The sequence below is a fragment of the Antedon mediterranea genome, chromosome 2 (assembly GCF_964355755.1).
Source record: "Antedon mediterranea chromosome 2, ecAntMedi1.1, whole genome shotgun sequence".
NCBI lineage: Eukaryota > Metazoa > Echinodermata > Crinoidea > Comatulida > Antedonidae > Antedon > Antedon mediterranea.
This window is the reverse complement of record NC_092671.1, coordinates 5642908-5665219: the sequence shown is the minus strand read 5'-3', so window position 1 is coordinate 5665219 and position 22312 is coordinate 5642908. Positions and strand designations below refer to the sequence as shown.

General features: G+C 33.8%; 71 non-coding genes across 71 annotated transcripts; all 71 read left to right on the top strand.

Moving 5' to 3' along the window:
* Positions 1-2450: 2450 nt before the first annotated feature.
* On the top strand, positions 2451-2522 carry Trnaq-cug (transfer RNA glutamine (anticodon CUG)). The gene has a single exon. It is a non-coding gene; the product is annotated as a tRNA-Gln (tRNA).
* Positions 2523-3547: 1025 nt separating this feature from the next.
* On the top strand, positions 3548-3618 carry Trnaq-cug (transfer RNA glutamine (anticodon CUG)). Its single transcript has one exon. It is a non-coding gene; the product is annotated as a tRNA-Gln (tRNA).
* A 117-nt stretch (positions 3619-3735) lies between these two features.
* Trnaq-cug (transfer RNA glutamine (anticodon CUG)) lies at positions 3736-3807 on the top strand. Its single transcript has one exon. It is a non-coding gene; the product is annotated as a tRNA-Gln (tRNA).
* A 294-nt stretch (positions 3808-4101) lies between these two features.
* On the top strand, positions 4102-4173 carry Trnaq-cug (transfer RNA glutamine (anticodon CUG)). The gene has a single exon. It is a non-coding gene; the product is annotated as a tRNA-Gln (tRNA).
* A 112-nt stretch (positions 4174-4285) lies between these two features.
* On the top strand, positions 4286-4357 carry Trnaq-cug (transfer RNA glutamine (anticodon CUG)). The gene has a single exon. It is a non-coding gene; the product is annotated as a tRNA-Gln (tRNA).
* Positions 4358-4656: 299 nt separating this feature from the next.
* On the top strand, positions 4657-4728 carry Trnaq-uug (transfer RNA glutamine (anticodon UUG)). Its single transcript has one exon. It is a non-coding gene; the product is annotated as a tRNA-Gln (tRNA).
* A 257-nt stretch (positions 4729-4985) lies between these two features.
* Trnaq-uug (transfer RNA glutamine (anticodon UUG)) lies at positions 4986-5057 on the top strand. The gene has a single exon. It is a non-coding gene; the product is annotated as a tRNA-Gln (tRNA).
* Positions 5058-5154: 97 nt separating this feature from the next.
* On the top strand, positions 5155-5226 carry Trnaq-uug (transfer RNA glutamine (anticodon UUG)). The gene has a single exon. It is a non-coding gene; the product is annotated as a tRNA-Gln (tRNA).
* A 94-nt stretch (positions 5227-5320) lies between these two features.
* Trnaq-cug (transfer RNA glutamine (anticodon CUG)) lies at positions 5321-5392 on the top strand. The gene has a single exon. It is a non-coding gene; the product is annotated as a tRNA-Gln (tRNA).
* A 110-nt stretch (positions 5393-5502) lies between these two features.
* Trnaq-uug (transfer RNA glutamine (anticodon UUG)) lies at positions 5503-5574 on the top strand. Its single transcript has one exon. It is a non-coding gene; the product is annotated as a tRNA-Gln (tRNA).
* A 273-nt stretch (positions 5575-5847) lies between these two features.
* Trnaq-uug (transfer RNA glutamine (anticodon UUG)) lies at positions 5848-5919 on the top strand. The gene has a single exon. It is a non-coding gene; the product is annotated as a tRNA-Gln (tRNA).
* Positions 5920-6178: 259 nt separating this feature from the next.
* Trnaq-cug (transfer RNA glutamine (anticodon CUG)) lies at positions 6179-6250 on the top strand. The gene has a single exon. It is a non-coding gene; the product is annotated as a tRNA-Gln (tRNA).
* Positions 6251-6342: 92 nt separating this feature from the next.
* Trnaq-uug (transfer RNA glutamine (anticodon UUG)) lies at positions 6343-6414 on the top strand. The gene has a single exon. It is a non-coding gene; the product is annotated as a tRNA-Gln (tRNA).
* A 93-nt stretch (positions 6415-6507) lies between these two features.
* On the top strand, positions 6508-6579 carry Trnaq-uug (transfer RNA glutamine (anticodon UUG)). Its single transcript has one exon. It is a non-coding gene; the product is annotated as a tRNA-Gln (tRNA).
* Positions 6580-6652: 73 nt separating this feature from the next.
* Positions 6653-6724, top strand: Trnaq-uug (transfer RNA glutamine (anticodon UUG)). The gene has a single exon. It is a non-coding gene; the product is annotated as a tRNA-Gln (tRNA).
* A 115-nt stretch (positions 6725-6839) lies between these two features.
* On the top strand, positions 6840-6911 carry Trnaq-cug (transfer RNA glutamine (anticodon CUG)). The gene has a single exon. It is a non-coding gene; the product is annotated as a tRNA-Gln (tRNA).
* Positions 6912-7204: 293 nt separating this feature from the next.
* On the top strand, positions 7205-7276 carry Trnaq-cug (transfer RNA glutamine (anticodon CUG)). The gene has a single exon. It is a non-coding gene; the product is annotated as a tRNA-Gln (tRNA).
* A 112-nt stretch (positions 7277-7388) lies between these two features.
* Trnaq-cug (transfer RNA glutamine (anticodon CUG)) lies at positions 7389-7460 on the top strand. Its single transcript has one exon. It is a non-coding gene; the product is annotated as a tRNA-Gln (tRNA).
* Positions 7461-7901: 441 nt separating this feature from the next.
* Positions 7902-7973, top strand: Trnaq-uug (transfer RNA glutamine (anticodon UUG)). The gene has a single exon. It is a non-coding gene; the product is annotated as a tRNA-Gln (tRNA).
* Positions 7974-8066: 93 nt separating this feature from the next.
* Trnaq-uug (transfer RNA glutamine (anticodon UUG)) lies at positions 8067-8138 on the top strand. Its single transcript has one exon. It is a non-coding gene; the product is annotated as a tRNA-Gln (tRNA).
* A 93-nt stretch (positions 8139-8231) lies between these two features.
* On the top strand, positions 8232-8303 carry Trnaq-uug (transfer RNA glutamine (anticodon UUG)). Its single transcript has one exon. It is a non-coding gene; the product is annotated as a tRNA-Gln (tRNA).
* Positions 8304-8396: 93 nt separating this feature from the next.
* On the top strand, positions 8397-8468 carry Trnaq-uug (transfer RNA glutamine (anticodon UUG)). Its single transcript has one exon. It is a non-coding gene; the product is annotated as a tRNA-Gln (tRNA).
* A 93-nt stretch (positions 8469-8561) lies between these two features.
* Positions 8562-8633, top strand: Trnaq-uug (transfer RNA glutamine (anticodon UUG)). Its single transcript has one exon. It is a non-coding gene; the product is annotated as a tRNA-Gln (tRNA).
* Positions 8634-9079: 446 nt separating this feature from the next.
* Trnaq-uug (transfer RNA glutamine (anticodon UUG)) lies at positions 9080-9151 on the top strand. The gene has a single exon. It is a non-coding gene; the product is annotated as a tRNA-Gln (tRNA).
* A 93-nt stretch (positions 9152-9244) lies between these two features.
* Trnaq-cug (transfer RNA glutamine (anticodon CUG)) lies at positions 9245-9316 on the top strand. Its single transcript has one exon. It is a non-coding gene; the product is annotated as a tRNA-Gln (tRNA).
* Positions 9317-9410: 94 nt separating this feature from the next.
* Positions 9411-9482, top strand: Trnaq-cug (transfer RNA glutamine (anticodon CUG)). Its single transcript has one exon. It is a non-coding gene; the product is annotated as a tRNA-Gln (tRNA).
* Positions 9483-9923: 441 nt separating this feature from the next.
* Trnaq-uug (transfer RNA glutamine (anticodon UUG)) lies at positions 9924-9995 on the top strand. The gene has a single exon. It is a non-coding gene; the product is annotated as a tRNA-Gln (tRNA).
* Positions 9996-10088: 93 nt separating this feature from the next.
* On the top strand, positions 10089-10160 carry Trnaq-uug (transfer RNA glutamine (anticodon UUG)). Its single transcript has one exon. It is a non-coding gene; the product is annotated as a tRNA-Gln (tRNA).
* A 93-nt stretch (positions 10161-10253) lies between these two features.
* On the top strand, positions 10254-10325 carry Trnaq-uug (transfer RNA glutamine (anticodon UUG)). The gene has a single exon. It is a non-coding gene; the product is annotated as a tRNA-Gln (tRNA).
* Positions 10326-10418: 93 nt separating this feature from the next.
* Trnaq-uug (transfer RNA glutamine (anticodon UUG)) lies at positions 10419-10490 on the top strand. The gene has a single exon. It is a non-coding gene; the product is annotated as a tRNA-Gln (tRNA).
* A 93-nt stretch (positions 10491-10583) lies between these two features.
* On the top strand, positions 10584-10655 carry Trnaq-uug (transfer RNA glutamine (anticodon UUG)). Its single transcript has one exon. It is a non-coding gene; the product is annotated as a tRNA-Gln (tRNA).
* A 446-nt stretch (positions 10656-11101) lies between these two features.
* On the top strand, positions 11102-11173 carry Trnaq-uug (transfer RNA glutamine (anticodon UUG)). Its single transcript has one exon. It is a non-coding gene; the product is annotated as a tRNA-Gln (tRNA).
* A 93-nt stretch (positions 11174-11266) lies between these two features.
* Trnaq-cug (transfer RNA glutamine (anticodon CUG)) lies at positions 11267-11338 on the top strand. The gene has a single exon. It is a non-coding gene; the product is annotated as a tRNA-Gln (tRNA).
* A 463-nt stretch (positions 11339-11801) lies between these two features.
* On the top strand, positions 11802-11873 carry Trnaq-uug (transfer RNA glutamine (anticodon UUG)). Its single transcript has one exon. It is a non-coding gene; the product is annotated as a tRNA-Gln (tRNA).
* A 273-nt stretch (positions 11874-12146) lies between these two features.
* Trnaq-uug (transfer RNA glutamine (anticodon UUG)) lies at positions 12147-12218 on the top strand. The gene has a single exon. It is a non-coding gene; the product is annotated as a tRNA-Gln (tRNA).
* A 93-nt stretch (positions 12219-12311) lies between these two features.
* Positions 12312-12383, top strand: Trnaq-uug (transfer RNA glutamine (anticodon UUG)). The gene has a single exon. It is a non-coding gene; the product is annotated as a tRNA-Gln (tRNA).
* Positions 12384-12476: 93 nt separating this feature from the next.
* Positions 12477-12548, top strand: Trnaq-uug (transfer RNA glutamine (anticodon UUG)). The gene has a single exon. It is a non-coding gene; the product is annotated as a tRNA-Gln (tRNA).
* A 96-nt stretch (positions 12549-12644) lies between these two features.
* On the top strand, positions 12645-12716 carry Trnaq-uug (transfer RNA glutamine (anticodon UUG)). The gene has a single exon. It is a non-coding gene; the product is annotated as a tRNA-Gln (tRNA).
* Positions 12717-12976: 260 nt separating this feature from the next.
* Trnaq-uug (transfer RNA glutamine (anticodon UUG)) lies at positions 12977-13048 on the top strand. The gene has a single exon. It is a non-coding gene; the product is annotated as a tRNA-Gln (tRNA).
* Positions 13049-13140: 92 nt separating this feature from the next.
* Trnaq-uug (transfer RNA glutamine (anticodon UUG)) lies at positions 13141-13212 on the top strand. The gene has a single exon. It is a non-coding gene; the product is annotated as a tRNA-Gln (tRNA).
* Positions 13213-13471: 259 nt separating this feature from the next.
* On the top strand, positions 13472-13543 carry Trnaq-uug (transfer RNA glutamine (anticodon UUG)). The gene has a single exon. It is a non-coding gene; the product is annotated as a tRNA-Gln (tRNA).
* Positions 13544-13636: 93 nt separating this feature from the next.
* On the top strand, positions 13637-13708 carry Trnaq-cug (transfer RNA glutamine (anticodon CUG)). Its single transcript has one exon. It is a non-coding gene; the product is annotated as a tRNA-Gln (tRNA).
* Positions 13709-14171: 463 nt separating this feature from the next.
* On the top strand, positions 14172-14243 carry Trnaq-uug (transfer RNA glutamine (anticodon UUG)). The gene has a single exon. It is a non-coding gene; the product is annotated as a tRNA-Gln (tRNA).
* A 276-nt stretch (positions 14244-14519) lies between these two features.
* Positions 14520-14591, top strand: Trnaq-uug (transfer RNA glutamine (anticodon UUG)). Its single transcript has one exon. It is a non-coding gene; the product is annotated as a tRNA-Gln (tRNA).
* Positions 14592-14851: 260 nt separating this feature from the next.
* Trnaq-uug (transfer RNA glutamine (anticodon UUG)) lies at positions 14852-14923 on the top strand. Its single transcript has one exon. It is a non-coding gene; the product is annotated as a tRNA-Gln (tRNA).
* Positions 14924-15015: 92 nt separating this feature from the next.
* Trnaq-uug (transfer RNA glutamine (anticodon UUG)) lies at positions 15016-15087 on the top strand. Its single transcript has one exon. It is a non-coding gene; the product is annotated as a tRNA-Gln (tRNA).
* A 259-nt stretch (positions 15088-15346) lies between these two features.
* On the top strand, positions 15347-15418 carry Trnaq-uug (transfer RNA glutamine (anticodon UUG)). The gene has a single exon. It is a non-coding gene; the product is annotated as a tRNA-Gln (tRNA).
* Positions 15419-15511: 93 nt separating this feature from the next.
* Trnaq-cug (transfer RNA glutamine (anticodon CUG)) lies at positions 15512-15583 on the top strand. The gene has a single exon. It is a non-coding gene; the product is annotated as a tRNA-Gln (tRNA).
* Positions 15584-16046: 463 nt separating this feature from the next.
* Positions 16047-16118, top strand: Trnaq-uug (transfer RNA glutamine (anticodon UUG)). The gene has a single exon. It is a non-coding gene; the product is annotated as a tRNA-Gln (tRNA).
* A 273-nt stretch (positions 16119-16391) lies between these two features.
* Positions 16392-16463, top strand: Trnaq-uug (transfer RNA glutamine (anticodon UUG)). Its single transcript has one exon. It is a non-coding gene; the product is annotated as a tRNA-Gln (tRNA).
* A 93-nt stretch (positions 16464-16556) lies between these two features.
* Positions 16557-16628, top strand: Trnaq-uug (transfer RNA glutamine (anticodon UUG)). Its single transcript has one exon. It is a non-coding gene; the product is annotated as a tRNA-Gln (tRNA).
* Positions 16629-16721: 93 nt separating this feature from the next.
* Trnaq-cug (transfer RNA glutamine (anticodon CUG)) lies at positions 16722-16793 on the top strand. The gene has a single exon. It is a non-coding gene; the product is annotated as a tRNA-Gln (tRNA).
* Positions 16794-16889: 96 nt separating this feature from the next.
* On the top strand, positions 16890-16961 carry Trnaq-uug (transfer RNA glutamine (anticodon UUG)). Its single transcript has one exon. It is a non-coding gene; the product is annotated as a tRNA-Gln (tRNA).
* Positions 16962-17385: 424 nt separating this feature from the next.
* On the top strand, positions 17386-17457 carry Trnaq-uug (transfer RNA glutamine (anticodon UUG)). Its single transcript has one exon. It is a non-coding gene; the product is annotated as a tRNA-Gln (tRNA).
* A 259-nt stretch (positions 17458-17716) lies between these two features.
* Positions 17717-17788, top strand: Trnaq-uug (transfer RNA glutamine (anticodon UUG)). Its single transcript has one exon. It is a non-coding gene; the product is annotated as a tRNA-Gln (tRNA).
* A 461-nt stretch (positions 17789-18249) lies between these two features.
* On the top strand, positions 18250-18321 carry Trnaq-uug (transfer RNA glutamine (anticodon UUG)). Its single transcript has one exon. It is a non-coding gene; the product is annotated as a tRNA-Gln (tRNA).
* A 604-nt stretch (positions 18322-18925) lies between these two features.
* Positions 18926-18997, top strand: Trnaq-cug (transfer RNA glutamine (anticodon CUG)). The gene has a single exon. It is a non-coding gene; the product is annotated as a tRNA-Gln (tRNA).
* A 93-nt stretch (positions 18998-19090) lies between these two features.
* Positions 19091-19162, top strand: Trnaq-cug (transfer RNA glutamine (anticodon CUG)). The gene has a single exon. It is a non-coding gene; the product is annotated as a tRNA-Gln (tRNA).
* Positions 19163-19443: 281 nt separating this feature from the next.
* Positions 19444-19515, top strand: Trnaq-cug (transfer RNA glutamine (anticodon CUG)). Its single transcript has one exon. It is a non-coding gene; the product is annotated as a tRNA-Gln (tRNA).
* Positions 19516-19625: 110 nt separating this feature from the next.
* Positions 19626-19697, top strand: Trnaq-uug (transfer RNA glutamine (anticodon UUG)). The gene has a single exon. It is a non-coding gene; the product is annotated as a tRNA-Gln (tRNA).
* Positions 19698-19970: 273 nt separating this feature from the next.
* Positions 19971-20042, top strand: Trnaq-uug (transfer RNA glutamine (anticodon UUG)). Its single transcript has one exon. It is a non-coding gene; the product is annotated as a tRNA-Gln (tRNA).
* Positions 20043-20135: 93 nt separating this feature from the next.
* Positions 20136-20207, top strand: Trnaq-uug (transfer RNA glutamine (anticodon UUG)). Its single transcript has one exon. It is a non-coding gene; the product is annotated as a tRNA-Gln (tRNA).
* Positions 20208-20300: 93 nt separating this feature from the next.
* Positions 20301-20372, top strand: Trnaq-uug (transfer RNA glutamine (anticodon UUG)). The gene has a single exon. It is a non-coding gene; the product is annotated as a tRNA-Gln (tRNA).
* Positions 20373-20465: 93 nt separating this feature from the next.
* Positions 20466-20537, top strand: Trnaq-cug (transfer RNA glutamine (anticodon CUG)). The gene has a single exon. It is a non-coding gene; the product is annotated as a tRNA-Gln (tRNA).
* A 96-nt stretch (positions 20538-20633) lies between these two features.
* Trnaq-uug (transfer RNA glutamine (anticodon UUG)) lies at positions 20634-20705 on the top strand. Its single transcript has one exon. It is a non-coding gene; the product is annotated as a tRNA-Gln (tRNA).
* Positions 20706-20799: 94 nt separating this feature from the next.
* Trnaq-uug (transfer RNA glutamine (anticodon UUG)) lies at positions 20800-20871 on the top strand. The gene has a single exon. It is a non-coding gene; the product is annotated as a tRNA-Gln (tRNA).
* A 94-nt stretch (positions 20872-20965) lies between these two features.
* Trnaq-uug (transfer RNA glutamine (anticodon UUG)) lies at positions 20966-21036 on the top strand. The gene has a single exon. It is a non-coding gene; the product is annotated as a tRNA-Gln (tRNA).
* Positions 21037-21129: 93 nt separating this feature from the next.
* On the top strand, positions 21130-21201 carry Trnaq-uug (transfer RNA glutamine (anticodon UUG)). Its single transcript has one exon. It is a non-coding gene; the product is annotated as a tRNA-Gln (tRNA).
* Positions 21202-21316: 115 nt separating this feature from the next.
* Trnaq-cug (transfer RNA glutamine (anticodon CUG)) lies at positions 21317-21388 on the top strand. The gene has a single exon. It is a non-coding gene; the product is annotated as a tRNA-Gln (tRNA).
* Positions 21389-21497: 109 nt separating this feature from the next.
* Trnaq-uug (transfer RNA glutamine (anticodon UUG)) lies at positions 21498-21569 on the top strand. The gene has a single exon. It is a non-coding gene; the product is annotated as a tRNA-Gln (tRNA).
* Positions 21570-22173: 604 nt separating this feature from the next.
* On the top strand, positions 22174-22245 carry Trnaq-cug (transfer RNA glutamine (anticodon CUG)). Its single transcript has one exon. It is a non-coding gene; the product is annotated as a tRNA-Gln (tRNA).
* Positions 22246-22312: the final 67 nt, after the last annotated feature.

The following is a 22312-nucleotide window of genomic DNA, read 5'->3' as shown; positions in this document are numbered from 1 at the left end:
AAGGCACAGGTACCAAGTAGAGTTGTAAAACCAAACTAAAGGGGTAATGGGGTAATGGGGGGGGGGGCCATAAAAGTGTCCGATTGGTTTATTTTGAATCGTAACTATTGTCGCAGCCTTAATCGTTGTTAACATTACGGTATACGGTACTACTACAACTTGATATCCATCACATACGACAACGATCGCTAGAACGATGACGATCCATTTGCCAGACAGTAATGTATCATCAGACATTTCAATATCGAGTGATACAATAGAAAGGTTCAATAGCATATAAAATACGCTCCATATGTTTTAAATAGGCGGGATTTGGCGATCAGTGTAGTGTGGAAGTCTGACTAATATCTCCCGCCTACATCATAATCCTCTATCGTTTATTATAGTCATTTCATTCATAAAAGATAGCCCATTAATAATTCACTTAACAGGGTGTCATCGGTCACACAACAGTTCCTACATATAATAATTGTTATAAAATGAAAACAAATTCAAACCATTACCTATGTGAGTGATAACTGTTTTTCATTGTATAATTACGGTAGCTTATCATCATGACATGGTAATACCTTCTGAATAAAAGGATTTTATTTAATTTATTTCCACAAACCATGTCAAACATTGTGTGCAATATTATATAAGTAGTCTAAACACATTAAAATTGGGCATGAGATAATAATTCTCGTATAGATGGAGTCTTAAAATTCCCTTGAATCATTGACTTTGTGTTTGATATTTGAGAGAAGTTGAAAGGAATTTAAATCACAGGCTGTATCTGCAATTAACGTTAAGCGTTTTGCTGAATTTCTTCCCATTTGTCTTGTGGAATTGTTAATTAACAAAAAAAGACCGTTCTTTTGTGGTTTTCACTTCGAAGTTCGGTATAACACGGGCGCCTTTGACATATACATTCTAGTAATCACCGAACCACTCATGTCATAAATTACCTCATTTATCGTAATAATTTTACAGACTAAATTATGGAGCCATGTCACACAGTATATCCCTTGTTACACAACAGGAGAAACCTCAACGTGGCTTGTGCTTTCATAGAACATTACTGTTCTCTTTGTTTTATTGAGTTATCCTCTTAAACTCTAATAAATTATTAAAACAAAGTCGATGTGGCTAGAATTGGTACTGCCTAGAATGCTGTAAATTAGTTGAACAAATATCTCGTTCACACCATGCAACTAACAAAACTCAAGAGAATGGTCACCGACCCCGGAGGTTGTCGTCGTTGTGAATGGTCACTGACTAAACTCTGTGAAAGGAGTTTAATTTATATGTTGCTGACCATGGACGTACAGTGACCCATACATGATAATCGTTGGTCAATTATTATCGTTTATTAATAGTACTGTATTAAACGGGACTAGGAGTTGGGTAGTCGAGTGGTAGGACACTTGACTGTCACACACAGAGAGGCCTGGTTTAATTTCCCGACAACGCCCAGCCTACTCAGCTGTAAATGAGTGCCTTGTTGTCAAAATACTAGGGAGGACAAGTCGGTGTGGAAAGGAACTGGCCATTCCTAACACATAATGCCGAGGCTTTACAAATGAGCTCCTAACAGCTCATTACCCTATGTTCAGAATTGAATACGGGACATTGATACCTTTTTAAAACCGACTATAATTTATAATATCAGTCGTTTGTTTGTATTATTTATGTTACCACTTAAATTATTACAGAATTATTTTGTTTGTAACTGACAGATTGTCTGCTCCAGCAATCACGTGGTGTTAAATTATCAATCTGTATATATTTTATATTATCACCAGTCGGATGTATAAGTGTGTAAAAATAATGGAACTTGAACGTGATGAACTAAAAACACTCGTTTGTTACGCTTGATTAATTATTGTTTTCCCTGTTGTCAATTTGACTTTCTAGCATCACGTACAGAAATTCGCTAATGGTTTCCCGGTGTACCATGTGACTTGCAGACGATAATGATCAATCTCATTAGTCGGTATGGTTAACTATCTTGTCTGCTCTAATAACTGATACTGATACATGAGTCTTTAACATGAACTTTTACGAACTGTGCAACTATCGAGTGATTATGACATAGTTTTTTTTTAATTTGGTTATATAATCGTGGCTATGTTTGAACATGGACTTATAATAATGTCCATTTAGAACAACATTAAAAACCCACAAGTGGACGAAGGTCTAAACACATTAAACATGGAGACCATTATGTAGACCGACTACCGGTACTATATGCACCTACAAACAGAACCTTTTTCTTTTAACTTCTATTTTGTTCAAACATCCGAGTTCAAGCGCGGTAGAACCTGATATTTTGTGGGTATGTCTTTTAAAACACGTGAAAAACGTGATTTAATTCTTTTTCCAAAAAATTGCGTTTCGTCGAATCTTTTGACTTCTTATTTAGTCAAACTCATTATTTATTCTTTTAACTTCTCATTAACTGAAGCATCGGTTCTATGGTGTAATGGTTAGCACTCTGGACTCTGAATCCAGTGATCCGAGTTCAAGTCTCGGTAGAACCTGATATTTTGTAGGTAATTTCTTTTTGAACAAAATAAATAAACGTGATTTAATTTTTTTCCAAAGAATTGCGTTTCGTCGAATTCATTTAACTTCTAAACTTGTCAAGCATTGGTTCTAAAGGTGTAGTGGGTAGCACTCTGGGCTCTGATTCCAGTGATCCGAGTTCAAGTCTCGTTAGAACCTGATATTTTGTTTGTCATGTCTTTTAGACATAATAATTTAACGTGAATTTATTATTTTATTGAATTTTTTTGACTTCTAGGCCTATGTTGTCAAATATCGGTTCTATGGGGTAATGGTTAGCACTCTGGACTCTGAATCCAGTGATGCGAGTTCAAGTCTCGGTAGAACCTGATATTTTGTTGGTCATGTCTCTCATGAATTTTAAATATAATATTGGTTACGAGACGAAAAAAAATGGATTTCCCTTAATATGGTCGAATACAAAATTTTGCAAAATTGTCCATAAAAACCAGGAAGACTTTTTTTTCAGTAGTTAGGTAGTTAACCTAATGTAATAACATGTCTGGTGACTCCCTAGACGGTGAAAAAAGATGGTGGATATACGGTGGATAATTTTTGCCATAGCATGAAAATAAAAATCTGAAGTTGAATAAAAATATCAGAAATGTAATATTCAAGTTATATTACCTATATTTAGTCATCTCATAACATTTTTTACCACACTGTTTATTTTTCATAGCTTTTTAAAATGCCTCTCTATTTACAAAATTTGTGTACAAAAGAATAGAGATTTTACTGTGTAATTTGAACTATCCCCCCCCCCCCCCAATGATAAGAAAGTGCTTATTTTCAACAAGATCGTGTAACACAAATAAAATCCCAAAAATTATGAAACATATGGGAAACTATAGATCGATAATTATTGGAATGTATGATCAATATAAATTTTTTTCCCGCACCTGGCCTTTCAAACAAAAAAAATTAAACGTGATTTAATCCTTTTCAAAAAAAGAATTGCATTTCGTCAAATTCCGTTGACTTCTTCTTTGCTCAAGCACCAGTTCTATGGTGTAATGGTTAGCACTCTGGACTCTGAATCCAGTGATCCGAGTTCAAGTCTCGGTAGAAACTGATATTTTGTTGTTCATGTCTCTTAAAACAAAAAAATTAAACGTCATTTAATCCTTTTTCAAAAAAAGAATTGCATTTCGTAAAATTCCGTTGACTTCTTCTTTGCTCACAAGCACCGGTTCTATGGTGTAATGGTTAGCACTCTGGACTCTGAATCCAGTGATCCGAGTTCAAGTCTCGGTAGAACCTGATATTTTGTTGGTCATGTCTTTTTTAACAAAATAATTTAACGTGATTTAATTATTTTTCAAAAGAATTTCGTTTCGTCGAGTTCTTTTAACTTCTACGTAGCAAAGCGGTGGTTCTATGGGGTAATGGTTAGCACTCTGGATTTTGAATCCAGTGATCCGAGTTCAAGTCTCGTTAGAATCTGATAGTTTGTTGACCATGCGTTTTAAAACAAAATAGTTTAACTTGATTTAATTCTGTTTCAAAAGAATTTCGTTTCGTCGAATTCCTTTAACTTCTACGTTGCCAAGCAGTGGTTCTATGGTGTAATGGTTAGCACTCTGGACTCTGAATCCAGTGATCCGAGTTCAAGTCTCGGTAGAACCTGATAGGTTGTTGATCCTGCCTTTTAAAACAAAATAGTTTAACGTGATTTGATTCTTTTTCAAAAGAATTGATTGTTGTCGAATTCTTTTAACTTCTAATTTTGTCAAGCATCGGTTCTATGGTGTAATGGTTAGCACTCTGGACTCTGAATCCAGTGATCCGAGTTCAAATCTCCGTAGAACCTGAAATTTTGTTGGTCATGTCTTTTTTAACAAAACAATTAAACGTGATTTAATTCTTTTTCAAAAGAATTGCGTTTCGTCGAATTCGTTTAACTTATAATATTGTCAAGCATCGGTTCTATGGTGTAATGCTTAGCACTCTGGACTCTGAATCCAGTCATCCGAGTTCAAGTCTCGGTAGATCCTGAAATTTTGTTGGTCATGTCTTTTAAAACAAAATAATTAAACGTGAATTAATCCTTTTTCAAAAAAAAAATTGCGTTTCGTCAAATTCTGTTGACTTCTTCTTTGCTCAAGCACCGGTTCTATGGTGTAATGGTTAGCACTCTGGACTTTGAATCCAGTGATCCGCGTTCAAGTCTCGGTAGAACCTGATATTTTGTTTGTCATGTCTTTTAGACAAAATAATTTAACGTGAATTTATTATTTTATTGAAAATGTTTGACTTCTACGTTGTCAAACATCGGTTCTTTGTGTAAATAGTTTGCACTCGGGACTTTGAATCCAGTGATCCGAGTGCAAGTCTCAGTAGAACCTGATATTTTGTTGGTCATGTCTTTTTAGACAAAATAATTAAACGTGAATTTATTGTTTTATTGAATTTTTTTGACTTCTACGTTGTCAAGCATCGGTTCTATGGTGTAATGGTTAGCACTCTGGACTTTGAATCCAGTGATCCGAGTTCAAGTCTCGGTAGAACCTGATATTTTGTTAGTCATGTCTTTTTACTTAGACAAAATAATTAAACGTAAATTTATTATTTTATTGAATTTTTTTGACTTCTACGTTGTCAAGCATCGGTTCTATGGTGTAATGGTTAGCACTCTGGACTTTGAATCCAGTGATCCGAGTTCAAGTCTCGGTAGAACCTGATATTGTGTTGGTCATGTCTTTTTAGAAAAAAATAATTAAACGTGAATTTATTATTTTATTGAATTTTTTTTACTTCTACGTTGTCAAGCATTGGTTCTATGGTGTAATGGTTAGCACTCTGGACTCTGAATCCAGTGATCCGAGTGCAAGTCTCGGTAGAACCTGATATTTTGTTGGTCATGTCTTTTTTAACAAAATAATTTAACGTGATTTAATTATTTTTCAAAAGAATTTGTTTCGTCGAGTTCTTTTAACTTCTACGTTGGCAAGCAGTGGTTCTATGGTGTAATGGTTAGCACTCTGGACTTTGAATCCAGTGATCCGAGTTCAAGTCTCGGTAGAATCTGATAGTTTGTTGATCATGCGTTTTAAAACAAAATAGTTTAACGTGATTTAATTCTTTTTCAAAAGAATTGATATTTGTCGAATTCTTTTAACTTCTAATTTCGTCAAGCATTGGATGGTGTAATGGTTAGCACTCTGGACTTTGAATCCAGTGATCCGAGTTGAAGTGTCGGTAGAACCTGATATTTTGTTGGTCATGTGTTTTAAGACGAAATAATTAAACGTGAATTTATGATTTTATTTATTTTTTTTGACTTCTACGTTGTCAAGTATCGGTTCCATGGTGTAATGGTTAGCACTCTGGACTTTGAATCCAGTGATCCGAGTTCAAGTCTCGGTAGAACCTAATATTTTGTTGGTCATGTCTTTCTAGACAAAATAATTAAACGTGAATTTATTATTTTATTGATTTTTTTTTACTTCTACGTTGTCAAGCATCGGTTCTATGGGGTAATGGTTAGCACTCTCGACTTTGAATGCAGTGATCCGAGTTCAAGTCTCGATAGAACCTGATATTTTGTTGGTCATATCTTTTTAGACAAAATAATTAAACGTGAATTTATTATTTTATTGAATTTTTTTTGACTTCTACGTTGTCAAGCATCGGTTCTATGGTGTAATGGTTAGCACTCTGGACTCTGAATCCAGTGATTCGAGTTCAAGTCTCGGTAGATCCTGAAATTTTGTTAATGATGTCTTTTAGAGGAAATAATTTAACGTGAATTTATTATTTTATTGATTTGTTTTTACTTCTACGTTGTCAAGCATCGGTTCTATGGTGTAATGGTTAGCACTCTGGACTTTGAATCCAGTGATCCGAGTTCAAGTCTCGGTAGAACCTGATAATTTGTTGGTCATGTCTTTTTAGACAAAATAATTAAACGTGAATTTATTATTTTATTGAATTGTTTTGACTTCTACGCGATCAAGCATCGGTTCTATGGTGTAATGGTTAGCACTCCGGACTTTGAATCCAGTGATCTGAGTTCAAGTCTCGGTAGAACTTGATATAGACAAAATAATTAAACGTGAATTTATTATTTTATTGAATTTTTTTTACTTCTACGTTGTCAAGCATCGGTTCTATGGTGTAATGGTTAGCACTCTGGACTTTGAATCCAGTGATCCGAGTTCAAGTCTCGGTAGACCCTGACATTTTGTTGGTCATGTCTCTTAAAACAACAAAATTAAACGTGATTTAATCCTTTTTCAAAAAAAGAATTGCATTTCGTCAAATTCCGTTGACTTCTTCTTTGCTCAAGCACCGGTTCTATGGTGTAATGGTTAGCACTCTGGACTCTGAATCCAGTGATCCGAGTTCAAGTCTCGGGAGAACCTGATATTTTGTTGGTCATGTCTTTTTTAACAAAATAATTTAACGTGAATTAATTGTTTTCAAAAGAATTTCGTTTCGTCGAGTTCTTTTAACTTCTACGCAGCAAAGCGGTGGTTCTATGAGGTAATGGTTAGCACTCTGGATTTTGAATCCAGTGATCCGAGTTCAAGTCTCGTTAGAATCTGATAGTTTGTTGACCATGCGTTTTAAAACAAAACAGTTTAACGTGATTTAATTCTGTTTTAAAAGAATTTCGTTTTGTCGAATTCCTTTAACTTCTACGTTGCCAAGCAGTGGTTCTATTGTGTAATGGTTAGCACTCTGGACTCTGAATCCAGTGATCCGAGTTCAAGTCTCGTTAGAACCTGATAGGTTGTTGATCCTGCCTTTTAAAACAAAATAGTTTAACGTGATTTGATTCTTTTTCAAAAGAATTGATTGTTGTCGAATTCTTTTAACTTCTAATTTCGTCAAGCATCGGTTCTATGGTGTAATGGTTAGCACTCTGGGCTCTGAATCCAGTGATCCGAGTTCAAATCTCGGTAGAACCTGACATTTTATTGGTCATGTCTTTTTTAACAAAATAATTAAACGTGATTTAATTCTTTTTCAAAAGAATTGCGTTTCGTCGAATTCGTTTAACTTATAATATTGTCAAGCATCGGTTCTATGAAGTAATGGTTAGCACTCTAGACTCTGAATCCAGTCATCCGAGTTCAAGTCTCGGTAGAACCTGATATTTTGTTTGTCATGTCTTTTAGACAAAATAATTTAACGTGAATTTATTATTTTATTGAAAATGTTTGACTTCTACGTTGTCAAACATCGGTTCTTGGTTTAAATAGTTCGCACTCGGGACTTTGAATCCAGTGATCCGAGTGCAAGTCTCAGTAGAACCTGATATTTTGTTGGTCATGTCTTTTTAGACAAAATAATTAAACGTGAATTTATTATTTTATTGAATTTTTTTTACTTCTACGTTGTCAAGCATCGGTTCTATGGTTTAATGGTTAGCACTCTGGACTTTGAATCCAGTGATCCGAGTTCAAGTTTCGGTAGAACCTGATATTTTGTTGGTCATGTCTTTTTAGACAAAATAATTAAACGTAAATTTATTATTTTATTGAATTTGTTTGACTTCTACGTTGTCAAGCATCGGTTCTATGGTGTAATGGTTAGCACTCTGGACTTTGAATCCAGTGATCCGAGTTCAAGTCTCGGTAGAACCTGATATTTTATTGGTCATGTCTTTTTAGACAAAATAATTAAACGTGAATTTATTATTTTATTGAATTTGTTTGACTTCTACGTTGTCAAGCATTGGTTCTATGGTGTAATGGTTAGCACTCTGGACTTTGAATCCAGTGATCCGAGTTCAAGTCTCGGTAGAACCTGATATTTTGTTGGTCATGTCTTTTTAGACAAAATAATTAAACGTAAATTTATTATTTTATTGATTTTTTTTTACTTCTACGTTGTCAAGCATCGGTTCTATGGTGTAATGGTTAGCACTCTGGACTTTGAATCCATTGATCCGAGTTCAAGTCTCGGTAGAACCTGATATTTTGTTGGTCATGTCTTTTTAGAAAAAATAATTAAACGTGAATTTATTATTTTATTGAATTTTTTTGACTTCTTCGTTTTCAAGCATTGGTTCTATGGTGTAATGGTTAGCACTCTGGACTTTGAATCCAGTGATCCGAGTTCAAGTCTCGGTAGAGCCTGATATTTCGTTGGTCATGTCTTTTTAGACAAAATAATTAAACGTGAATTTATTATTTTATTGAAATTTTTTTTACTTCTACGTTGTCAAGCATCGTTTCTATGGTGTAATGGTTAGCACTCTGGACTTTGAATCCAGTGATCCGAGTTCAAGTCTCGGTAGACCCTGATATTTTGTTGGTCATGTCTCTTAAAACAACAAAATTAAACGTGATTTAATTCTTTTTCAAAAAAAGAATTGCATTTCGTCAAATTCCGTTTACTTCTTCTTTGCTCAAGCACCTGTTTTATGGTGTAATGGTTAGCACTCTGGACTTTGAATCCATTGATCCGAGTTCAAGTCTCGGTAGAACCTGATATTTTGTTGGTCATGTCTTTTTAGAAAAAATAATTAAACGTGAATTTATTATTTTATTGAATTTTTTTTACTTCTACGTTTTCAAGCATTGGTTCTATGGGGTAATGGTTAGCACTCTGGACTTTGAATCCAGTGATCCGAGTTCAAGTCTCGGTAGAACCTGATATTTTGTTGGTCATGTGTTTTTAGACAAAATAATTAAACGTGAATTTATTGTTTTATTGATTTTTTTTTACTTCTACGTTGTCAAGCATCGGTTCTATGGTGTAATGGTTAGCACTCTGGACTCTGAATCCAGTGATCCGAGTTCAAGTCTCGGTAGAGCCTGATATTTCGTTGGTCATGTCTTTTTAGACAAAATAATTAAACGTGAATTTATTATTTTATTGAAATTTTTTTTACTTCTTCGTTGTCAAGCATCGTTTCTATGGTGTAATGGTTAGCACTCTGGACTCTGAATCCAGTGATCCGAGTTCAAATCTCGGTAGAACCTGACATTTTATTGGTCATGTCTTTTTTAACAAAATAATTAAACGTGATTTAATTCTTTTTCAAAAGAATTGCGTTTCGTCGAATTCGTTTAACTTATAATATTGTCAAGCATCGGTTCTATGAAGTAATGGTTAGCACTCTAGACTCTGAATCCAGTCATCCGAGTTCAAGTCTCGGTAGAACCTGATATTTTGTTTGTCATGTCTTTTAGACAAAATAATTTAACGTGAATTTATTATTTTATTGAAAATGTTTGACTTCTACGTTGTCAAACATCGGTTCTTGGTTTAAATAGTTCGCACTCGGGACTTTGAATCCAGTGATCCGAGTGCAAGTCTCAGTAGAACCTGATATTTTGTTGGTCATGTCTTTTTAGACAAAATAATTAAACGTGAATTTATTATTTTATTGAATTTTTTTTACTTCTACGTTGTCAAGCATCGGTTCTATGGTTTAATGGTTAGCACTCTGGACTTTGAATCCAGTGATCCGAGTTCAAGTTTCGGTAGAACCTGATATTTTGTTGGTCATGTCTTTTTAGACAAAATAATTAAACGTAAATTTATTATTTTATTGAATTTGTTTGACTTCTACGTTGTCAAGCATCGGTTCTATGGTGTAATGGTTAGCACTCTGGACTTTGAATCCAGTGATCCGAGTTCAAGTCTCGGTAGAACCTGATATTTTATTGGTCATGTCTTTTTAGACAAAATAATTAAACGTGAATTTATTATTTTATTGAATTTGTTTGACTTCTACGTTGTCAAGCATTGGTTCTATGGTGTAATGGTTAGCACTCTGGACTTTGAATCCAGTGATCCGAGTTCAAGTCTCGGTAGAACCTGATATTTTGTTGGTCATGTCTTTTTAGACAAAATAATTAAACGTAAATTTATTATTTTATTGATTTTTTTTTACTTCTACGTTGTCAAGCATCGGTTCTATGGTGTAATGGTTAGCACTCTGGACTTTGAATCCATTGATCCGAGTTCAAGTCTCGGTAGAACCTGATATTTTGTTGGTCATGTCTTTTTAGAAAAAATAATTAAACGTGAATTTATTATTTTATTGAATTTTTTTGACTTCTTCGTTTTCAAGCATTGGTTCTATGGTGTAATGGTTAGCACTCTGGACTTTGAATCCAGTGATCCGAGTTCAAGTCTCGGTAGAGCCTGATATTTCGTTGGTCATGTCTTTTTAGACAAAATAATTAAACGTGAATTTATTATTTTATTGAAATTTTTTTTACTTCTACGTTGTCAAGCATCGTTTCTATGGTGTAATGGTTAGCACTCTGGACTTTGAATCCAGTGATCCGAGTTCAAGTCTCGGTAGACCCTGATATTTTGTTGGTCATGTCTCTTAAAACAACAAAATTAAACGTGATTTAATTCTTTTTCAAAAAAAGAATTGCATTTCGTCAAATTCCGTTTACTTCTTCTTTGCTCAAGCACCTGTTTTATGGTGTAATGGTTAGCACTCTGGACTTTGAATCCATTGATCCGAGTTCAAGTCTCGGTAGAACCTGATATTTTGTTGGTCATGTCTTTTTAGAAAAAATAATTAAACGTGAATTTATTATTTTATTGAATTTTTTTTACTTCTACGTTTTCAAGCATTGGTTCTATGGGGTAATGGTTAGCACTCTGGACTTTGAATCCAGTGATCCGAGTTCAAGTCTCGGTAGAACCTGATATTTTGTTGGTCATGTGTTTTTAGACAAAATAATTAAACGTGAATTTATTGTTTTATTGATTTTTTTTTACTTCTACGTTGTCAAGCATCGGTTCTATGGTGTAATGGTTAGCACTCTGGACTCTGAATCCAGTGATCCGAGTTCAAGTCTCGGTAGAGCCTGATATTTCGTTGGTCATGTCTTTTTAGACAAAATAATTAAACGTGAATTTATTATTTTATTGAAATTTTTTTTACTTCTTCGTTGTCAAGCATCGTTTCTATGGTGTAATGGTTAGCACTCTGGACTTTGAATCCAGTGATCCGAGTTCAAGGCTCGGTAGACCCTGATATTTTGTTGGTCATGTCTCTTAAAACAACAAAATTAAACGTGATTTAATTCTTTTTCAAAAAAAGAATTGCATTTCGTCAAATTCCGTTTACTTCTTCTTTGCTCAAGCACCTGTTTTATGGTGTAATGGTTAGCACTCTGGACGCTGAATCCAGTGATCCGAGTTCAAGTCTCGGTAGAACCTGATAATTTGTTGGTCATGTCTTTTTTAACAAAATAATTTAACGTGATTTAATTATTTTTCAAAAGAATTTGTTTCGTCGAGTTCTTTTAACTTCTACGTTGGCAAGCAGTGGTTCTATGGTGTAATGGTTAGCACTCTGGACTTTGAATCCAGTGATCCGAGTTCAAGTCTCGGTAGAATCTGATAGTTTGTTAATCATGCGTTTTAAAACAAAATAGTTTAACGTGATTTAATTCTTTTTCAAAAGAATTGATATTTGTCGAATTTTTTTAACTTCTAATTTCGTCAAGCATCGGATGGTATAATGGTTAGCACTCTGGACTTTGAATCCAGTGATCCGAGTTTAAGTCTCGGTAGAACCTGATATTTTGTTAGTCATGTGTTTTAAGACGAAATAATTAAACGTGAATTTATAATTTTATTGAATTTTTTTGACTTCTACGTTGTCAAGCATCGGTTCTATGGTGTAATGGTTAGCACTCTAGACTTTGAATCCAGTGATCCGAGTTCAAGTTTCGGTAGAACCTGATATTTTGTTGGTCATGTCTTTTTAGACAAAATAATTAAACGTAAATTTATTATTTTATTGAATTTGTTTGACTTCTACGTTGTCAAGCATAGGTTCTATGGTTTAATGGTTAGCACTCTGGACTTTGAATCCAGTGATCCGAGTTCAAGTCTCGGTAGAACCTGATATTTTGTTGGTCATGTCTTTTTAGACAAAATAATTAAACGTGAATTTATTATTTTATTGAACTTTTTTGACTTCTACGTTGTCAAGCATTGGTTCTATGGTGTAATGGTTAGCACTCTGGACTTTGAATCCAGTGATCCGAGTTCAAGTCTTGGTAGAACCTAATATTTTGTTGGTCATGTGTTTTTAGACAAAATAATTAAACGTGAATTTATTATTTTATTGAATTTTTTTGACTTCTACGTTGTCGTCAGGCATTGGTTCTATGGTGTAATGGTTAGCACTCTGGACTTTGAATCCAGTGATCCGAGTTCAAGTCTCGGTAGAACCTGATATTTTGTTGGTTATGTGTTTTTAGACAAAATAATTAAACGTGAATTTATTGTTTTATTGATTTTTTTTTACTTCTACGTTGTCAAGCATCGGTTCTATGGTGTAATGGTTAGCACTCTGGACTTTGAATCCAGTGATCTAAGTTCAAGTCTCGATAGAACCTGATATTTTGTTGGTCATGTCTTTTTAGACAAAATAATTAAACGTGAATTTATTATTTTATTGAATTTTTTTTTGACTTCTATGTTGTCAAGCATCGGTTCTATGGTGTAATGGTTAGCACTCTGGACTTTGAATCCAGTGATCCGAGTTCAAGTCTCGGTAGAACCTGATATTTTGTTGGTCATGTCTTTTTAGACAAAATAATTAAACGTAAATTTATTATTTTATTGATTTTTTTTACTTCTACGTTGTCAAGCATCGGTTCTATGGTGTAATGGTTAGCACTCTGGACTTTGAATCCAGGGATCCGAGTTCAAGTCTCGGAAGAACCTGATATTTTGTTGGTCATGTCTTTTTAGACAAAATAATTAAACGTGAATTTATTGTTTTATTGATTTTTTTTTACTTCTACGTTGTCAAGCATCGGTTCTATGGGGTAATGGTTAGCACTCTCGACTTTGAATCCAGTGATCCGAGTTCAAGTCTCGATAGAACCTGATATTTTGTTGGTCATGTCTTTTTAGACAAAATAATTAAACGTGAATTTATTATTTTATTGAATTTTTTTTTACTTCTACGTTGTCAAGCATCGGTTCTATGGTGTAATGGTTAGCACTCTGGACTTTGAATCCAGTGATCCGAGTTCAAGTCTCGGTAGAACCTGATATTTTGTTGGTCATGTCTTTTTAGACAAAATAATTAAACGTGAATTTATTATTTTATTGAATTTTTTTTACTTCTACGTTGTCAAGCATCGTTTCTATGGTGTAATGGTTAGCACTCTGGACTCTGAATCCAGTGATCCGAGTTCAAGTCTCGGTAGAGCCTGATATTTCGTTGGTCATGTCTTTTTAGACAAAATAATTAAACGTGAATTTATTATTTTATTGAAATTTTTTTTACTTCTTCGTTGTCAAGCATCGTTTCTATGGTGTAATGGTTAGCACTCTGGACTTTGAATCCAGTGATCCGAGTTCAAGTCTCGGTAGACCCTGATATTTTGTTGGTCATGTCTCTTAAAACAACAAAATTAAACGTGATTTAATTCTTTTTCAAAAAAAGAATTGCATTTCGTCAAATTCCGTTTACTTCTTCTTTGCTCAAGCACCTGTTTTATGGTGTAATGGTTAGCACTCTGGACGCTGAATCCAGTGATCCGAGTTCAAGTCTCGGTAGAACCTGATAATTTGTTGGTCATGTCTTTTTTAACAAAATAATTTAACGTGATTTAATTATTTTTCAAAAGAATTTGTTTCGTCGAGTTCTTTTAACTTCTACGTTGGCAAGCAGTGGTTCTATGGTGTAATGGTTAGCACTCTGGACTTTGAATCCAGTGATCCGAGTTCAAGTCTCGGTAGAATCTGATAGTTTGTTAATCATGCGTTTTAAAACAAAATAGTTTAACGTGATTTAATTCTTTTTCAAAAGAATTGATATTTGTCGAATTTTTTTAACTTCTAATTTCGTCAAGCATCGGATGGTATAATGGTTAGCACTCTGGACTCTGAATCCAGTGATCCGAGTTCAAGTCTTGGTAGAACCTAATATTTTGTTGGTCATGTGTTTTTAGACAAAATAATTAAACGTGAATTTATTATTTTATTGAATTTTTTTGACTTCTACGTTGTCGTCAGGCATTGGTTCTATGGTGTAATGGTTAGCACTCTGGACTTTGAATCCAGTGATCCGAGTTCAAGTCTCGGTAGAACCTGATATTTTGTTGGTTATGTGTTTTTAGACAAAATAATTAAACGTGAATTTATTGTTTTATTGATTTTTTTTTACTTCTACGTTGTCAAGCATCGGTTCTATGGTGTAATGGTTAGCACTCTGGACTTTGAATCCAGTGATCTAAGTTCAAGTCTCGATAGAACCTGATATTTTGTTGGTCATGTCTTTTTAGACAAAATAATTAAACGTGAATTTATTATTTTATTGAATTTTTTTTTGACTTCTATGTTGTCAAGCATCGGTTCTATGGTGTAATGGTTAGCACTCTGGACTTTGAATCCAGTGATCCGAGTTCAAGTCTCGGTAGAACCTGATATTTTGTTGGTCATGTCTTTTTAGACAAAATAATTAAACGTAAATTTATTATTTTATTGATTTTTTTTACTTCTACGTTGTCAAGCATCGGTTCTATGGTGTAATGGTTAGCACTCTGGACTTTGAATCCAGGGATCCGAGTTCAAGTCTCGGAAGAACCTGATATTTTGTTGGTCATGTCTTTTTAGACAAAATAATTAAACGTGAATTTATTGTTTTATTGATTTTTTTTTAGTTCTACGTTGTCAAGCATCGGTTCTATGGGGTAATGGTTAGCACTCTCGACTTTGAATCCAGTGATCCGAGTTCAAGTCTCGATAGAACCTGATATTTTGTTGGTCATGTCTTTTTAGACAAAATAATTAAACGTGAATTTATTATTTTATTGAATTTTTTTTTACTTCTACGTTGTCAAGCATCGGTTCTATGGTGTAATGGTTAGCACTCTGGACTTTGAATCCAGTGATCCGAGTTCAAGTCTCGGTAGAACCTGATATTTTGTTGGTCATGTCTTTTTAGACAAAATAATTAAACGTGAATTTATTATTTTATTGAATTTTTTTTACTTCTACGTTGTCAAGCATCGTTTCTATGGTGTAATGGTTAGCACTCTGGACTCTGAATCCAGTGATCCGAGTTCAAGTCTCGGTAGAGCCTGATATTTCGTTGGTCATGTCTTTTTAGACAAAATAATTAAACGTGAATTTATTGTTTTATTGAAATTTTTTTTACTTCTTCGTTGTCAAGCATCGTTTCTATGGTGTAATGGTTAGCACTCTGGACTTTGAATCCAGTGATCCGAGTTCAAGTCTCGGTAGACCCTGATATTTTGTTGGTCATGTCTCTTAAAACAACAAAATTAAACGTGATTTAATTCTTTTTCAAAAAAAGAATTGCATTTCGTCAAATTCCGTTTACTTCTTCTTTGCTCAAGCACCTGTTTTATGGTGTAATGGTTAGCACTCTGGACGCTGAATCCAGTGATCCGAGTTCAAGTCTCGGTAGAACCTGATAATTTGTTGGTCATGTCTTTTTTAACAAAATAATTTAACGTGATTTTATTATTTTTCAAAAGAATTTGTTTCGTCGAGTTCTTTTAACTTCTACGTTGGCAAGCAGTGGTTCTATGGTGTAATGGTTAGCACTCTGGACTTTGAATCCAGTGATCCGAGTTCAAGTCTCGGTAGAATCTGATAGTTTGTTAATCATGCGTTTTAAAACAAAATAGTTTAACGTGATTTAATTCTTTTTCAAAAGAATTGATATTTGTCGAATTTTTTTAACTTCTAATTTCGTCAAGCATCGGATGGTATAATGGTTAGCACTCTGGACTTTGAATCCAGTGATCCGAGTTTAAGTCTCGGTAGAACCTGATATTTTGTTAGTCATGTGTTTTAAGACGAAATAATTAAACGTGAATTTATAATTTTATTGAATTTTTTTGACTTCTACGTTGTCAAGCATCGGTTCTATGGTGTAATGGTTAGCACTCTAGACTTTGAATCCAGTGATCCGAGTTCAAGTTTCGGTAGAACCTGATATTTTGTTGGTCATGTCTTTTTAGACAAAATAATTAAACGTAAATTTATTATTTTATTGAATTTGTTTGATTTCTACGTTGTCAAGCATAGGTTCTATGGTTTAATGGTTAGCACTCTGGACTTTGAATCCAGTGATCCGAGTTCAAGTCTCGGTAGAACCTGATATTTTGTTGGTCATGTCTTTTTAGACAAAATAATTAAACGTGAATTTATTATTTTATTGAATTTTTTGGACTTCTACGTTGTCAAGCATTGGTTCTATGGTGTAATGGTTAGCACTCTGGACTCTGAATCCAGTGATCCGAGTTCAAGTCTTGGTAGAACCTAATATTTTGTTGGTCATGTGTTTTTAGACAAAATAATTAAACGTGAATTTATTATTTTATTGAATTTTTTTGACTTCTACGTTGTCGTCAGGCATTGGTTCTATGGTGTAATGGTTAGCACTCTGGACTTTGAATCCAGTGATCCGAGTTCAAGTCTCGGTAGAACCTGATATTTTGTTGGTTATGTGTTTTTAGACAAAATAATTAAACGTGAATTTATTGTTTTATTGATTTTTTTTTACTTCTACGTTGTCAAGCATCATTTCTATGGTGTAATGGTTAGCACTCTGGACTTTGAATCCAGTGATCTAAGTTCAAGTCTCGATAGAACCTGATATTTTGTTGGTCATGTCTTTTTAGACAAAATAATTAAACGTGAATTTATTATTTTATTGAATTTTTTTTTGACTTCTATGTTGTCAAGCATCGGTTCTATGGTGTAATGGTTGGCAATCTGGACTTTGAATCCAGTGATCCGAGTTCAAGTCTCGGTAGAACCTGATATTTTGTTGGTCATGTCTTTTTAGACAAAATAATTAAACGTAAATTTATTATTTTATTGATTTTTTTTACTTCTACGTTGTCAAGCATCGGTTCTATGGTGTAATGGTTAGCACTCTGGACTTTGAATCCAGGGATCCGAGTTCAAGTCTCGGAAGAACCTGATATTTTGTTGGTCATGTCTTTTTAGACAAAATAATTAAACGTAAATTTATTGTTTTATTGATTTTTTTTTACTTCTACGTTATCAAGCATCGGTTCTATGGGGTAATGGTTAGCACTCTCGACTTTGAATCCAGTGATCCGAGTTCAAGTCTCGATAGAACCTGATATTTTGTTGGTCATGTCTTTTTAGACAAAATAATTAAACGTGAATTTATTATTTTATTGAATTTTTTTTTACTTCTACGTTGTCAAGCATCGGTTCTATGGTGTAATGGTTAGCACTCTGGACTTTGAATCCAGTGATCCGAGTTCAAGTCTCGGTAGAACCTGATATTTTGTTGGTCATGTCTTTTTAGAAAAAATAATTAAACGTGAATTTATTATTTTATTGAATTTTTTTTACTTCTACGTTGTCAAGCATCGTTTCTATGGTGTAATGGTTAGCACTCTGGACTTTGAATCCAGTGATCCGAGTTTAAGTCTCGGTAGACCCTGATATTTTGTTGGTCATGTCTCTTAAAACAACAAAATTAAACGTGATTTAATTCTTTTTCAAAAAAAGAATTGCATTTTGTCAAATTCCGTTTACTTCTACTTTGCTCAACCACCTGTTTTATGGTGTAAAGGTTAGCACTCTGGACTCTGAATCCAGTGATCCGAGTTCAAGTCTCGGTAGAACCTGATATTTTGTTGGTCATGTCTTTTTTAACAAAATAATTTAACGTGATTTAATTATTTTTCAAAAGAATTGTTTCGTCGAGTTCTTTTAACTTTTACGTTGGCAAGCAGTGGTTCTATGGTGTAATGGTTAGCACTCTGGACTTTGAATCCAGTGATCCGAGTTCAAGTCTCGGTAGAATCTGATAGTTTGTTAATCATGCGTTTTAAAACAAAATAGTTTAACGTGATTTAATTTTTTTTCAAAAGAATTGATATTTGTCGAATTCTTTTAACTTCTAATTTCGTCAAGCATCGGATGGTGTTATGGTTAACACTCTGGACTTTGAATCCAGTGATCCGAGTTCAAGTCTCGGTAGAACCTGATAATTTGTTGGTCATGTGTTTTAAGACGAAATAATTCAACGTGAATTTATGATTTTATTAAATTTTTTTGACTTCTATATTGTCAAGCATCGGTTTTATGGTGTAATTGTTAGCACTCTGGACTTTGAATCCAGTGATCCGTGTTCAAGTCTCGGTAGAACCTAATATTTTGTTGGTCATGTCTTTTTAGACAAAATAATTAAACGTGAATTTATTATTTTATTGATTTTTTTTTACTTCTACGTTGTCAAGCATCGGTTCTATGGGGTAATGGTTAGCACTCTCGACTTTGAATCCAGTGATCCGAGTTCAAGTCTCGATAGAACCTGATATTTTGCTGGTCATGTCTTTTTAGACAAAATAATTAAACGTAAATTTATTATTTTATTGAATTTTTTTTTACTTCTACATTGTCAAGCATCGGTTCTATGGTGTAATGGTTAGCACTCTGGACTCTGAATCCAGTGATCCGAGTTCAAGTCTCGGTAGATCCTGAAATTTTGTTGGTAATGTGTTTTAAGACGAAATAATTAAACGTGAATTTATGATTTTATTGAATTTTTTTGACTTCTACGTTGTCAAGCATCGGTTCTATGGTGTAATGGTTAGCACTCTGGACTCTGAATCCAGTGATCCGAGTTCAAGTCTCGGTAGAGCCTGATATTTTGTTGGTCATGTCTTTTTAGACAAAATAATTAAACGTGAATTTATTATTTTATTGAAATTTTTTTTACTTCTACGTTGTCAAGCATCGTTTCTATGGTGTAATGGTTAGCACTCTGGACTTTGAATCCAGTGATCCGAGTTCAAGTCTCGGTAGACCCTGATATTTTGTTGGTCATGTCTCTTAAAATAACAAAATTAAACGTGATTTAATTCTTTTTCAAAAAAAGAATTGCATTTCGTCAATTTCCGTTTACTTCTTCTTTGCTCAACCACCTGTTCTATGGTGTAATGGTTAGCACTCTGGACTCTGAATCCAGTGATCCGAGTTCAAGTCTCGGTAGAACCTGATATTTTGTTGGTCATGTCTTTTTTAACAAAATAATTTAACGTGATTTAATTATTTTTCAAAAGAATTTGTTTCGTCGAGTTCTTTTAACTTCTACGTTGGCAAGCAGTGGTTCTATGGTGTAATGGTTAGCACTCTGGACTTTGAATCCAGTGATCCGAGTTCAAGTCTCGGTAGAATCTGATAGTTTGTTAATCATGCGTTTTAAAACAAAATAGTTTAACGTGATTTAATTCTTTTTCAAAAGAATTGATATTTGTCGAATTTTTTTAACTTCTAATTTCGTCAAGCATCGGAGGGTGTAATGGTTAGCACTCTGGACTTTGAATCCAGTGATCCGAGTTTAAGTCTCGGTAGAACCTGATATTTTGTTAGTCATGTGTTTTAAGACGAAATAATTAAACGTGAATTTATGATTTTATTGAATTTTTTTGACTTCTACGTTGTCAAGCATCGGTTCTATGGTGTAATGGTTAGCACTCTGGACTTTGAATCCAGTGATCCGAGTTCAAGTTTCGGTAGAACCTGATATTTTGTTGGTCATGTCTTTTTAGACAAAATAATTAAACGTAAATTTATTATTTTATTGAATTTGTTTGACTTCTACATTGTCAAGCATCGGTTCTATGGTGTAATGGTTAGCACTCTGGACTTTGAATCCAGTGATCCGAGTTCAAGTTTCGGTAGAACCTGATATTTTGTTGGTCATGTCTTTTTAGACAAAATAATTAAACGTAAATTTATTATTTTATTGAATTTGTTTGACTTCTACGTTGTCAAGCATCGGTTCTATGGTTTAATGGTTAGCACTCTGGACTTTGAATCCAGTGATCCGAGTTCAAGTCTCGGTAGAACCTGATATTTTGTTGGTCATGTCTTTTTAGACAAAATAATTAAACGTGAATTTATTATTTTATTGAATTTTTTTGACATCTTCGTTGTCAAGCCTTGGTTCTATGGTGTAATGGTTAGCACTCTGGACTCTGAATCCAGTGATCCGAGTTCAAGTCTCGGTAGAACCTAATATTTTGTTGGTCATGTGTTTATAGACAAAATAATTAAACGTGAATTTATTATTTTATTGAATTTTTTTGACTTCTACGTTGTCGTCAGGCATTGGTTCTATGGTGTAATGGTTAGCACTCTGGACTTTGAATCCAGTGATCCGAGTTCAAGTCTCGGTAGAACCTGATATTTTGTTGGTCATGTGTTTTTAGACAAAATAATTAAACGTGAATTTATTGTTTTATTGATTTTTTTTTACTTCTGACGTTGTCAAGCATCGGTTCTATGGTGTAATGGTTAGCACTCTGGACTTTGAATCCAGTGATCCGAGTTCAAGTCTCGATAGAACCTCATATTTTGTTGGTCATGTCTTTTTAGACAAAATAATTAAACGTGAATTTATTATTTTATTGAATTTTTTTTGGCTTCTACGTTGTCAAGCATCGGTTCTATGGTGTAATGGTTAGCACTCTGGACTTTGAATCCAGTGATCCGAGTCAAGTCTCGGTAGAACCTGATATTTTGTTGGTCATGTCTTTTTAGACAAAATAATTAAACGTAAATTTATTATTTTATTGATTTTTTTTTACTTCTACGTTGTCAAGCATCGGTTCTATGGTGTAATGGTTAGCACTCTGGACTTTGAATCCAGGGATCCGAGTTCAAGTCTCGGAAGAACCTGATATTTTGTTGGTCATGTCTCTTAAAATAACAAAATTAAACGTGATTTAATTCTTTTTCAAAAAAAGAATTGCATTTCGTCAATTTCCGTTTACTTCTTCTTTGCTCAACCACCTGTTCTATGGTGTAATGGTTAGCACTCTGGACTCTGAATCCAGTGATCCGAGTTCAAGTCTCGGTAGAACCTGATATTTTGTTGGTCATGTCTTTTTTAACAAAATAATTTAACGTGATTTAATTATTTTTCAAAAGAATTGTTTCGTCGAGTTCTTTTAACTTTTACGTTGGCAAGCAGTGGTTCTATGGTGTAATGGTTAGCACTCTGGACTTTGAATCCAGTGATCCGAGTTCAAGTCTCGGTAGAATCTGATAGTTTGTTAATCATGCGTTTTAAAACAAAATAGTTTAACGTGATTTAATTTTTTTTCAAAAGAATTGATATTTGTCGAATTCTTTTAACTTCTAATTTCGTCAAGCATCGGATGGTGTTATGGTTAACACTCTGGACTTTGAATCCAGTGATCCGAGTTCAAGTCTCGGTAGAACCTGATAATTTGTTGGTCATGTGTTTTAAGACGAAATAATTCAACGTGAATTTATGATTTTATTAAATTTTTTTGACTTCTATATTGTCAAGCATCGGTTTTATGGTGTAATTGTTAGCACTCTGGACTTTGAATCCAGTGATCCGTGTTCAAGTCTCGGTAGAACCTAATATTTTGTTGGTCATGTCTTTTTAGACAAAATAATTAAACGTGAATTTATTATTTTATTGATTTTTTTTTACTTCTACGTTGTCAAGCATCGGTTCTATGGGGTAATGGTTAGCACTCTCGACTTTGAATCCAGTGATCCGAGTTCAAGTCTCGATAGAACCTGATATTTTGCTGGTCATGTCTTTTTAGACAAAATAATTAAACGTAAATTTATTATTTTATTGAATTTTTTTTTACTTCTACATTGTCAAGCATCGGTTCTATGGTGTAATGGTTAGCACTCTGGACTCTGAATCCAGTGATCCGAGTTCAAGTCTCGGTAGATCCTGAAATTTTGTTGGTAATGTGTTTTAAGACGAAATAATTAAACGTGAATTTATGATTTTATTGAATTT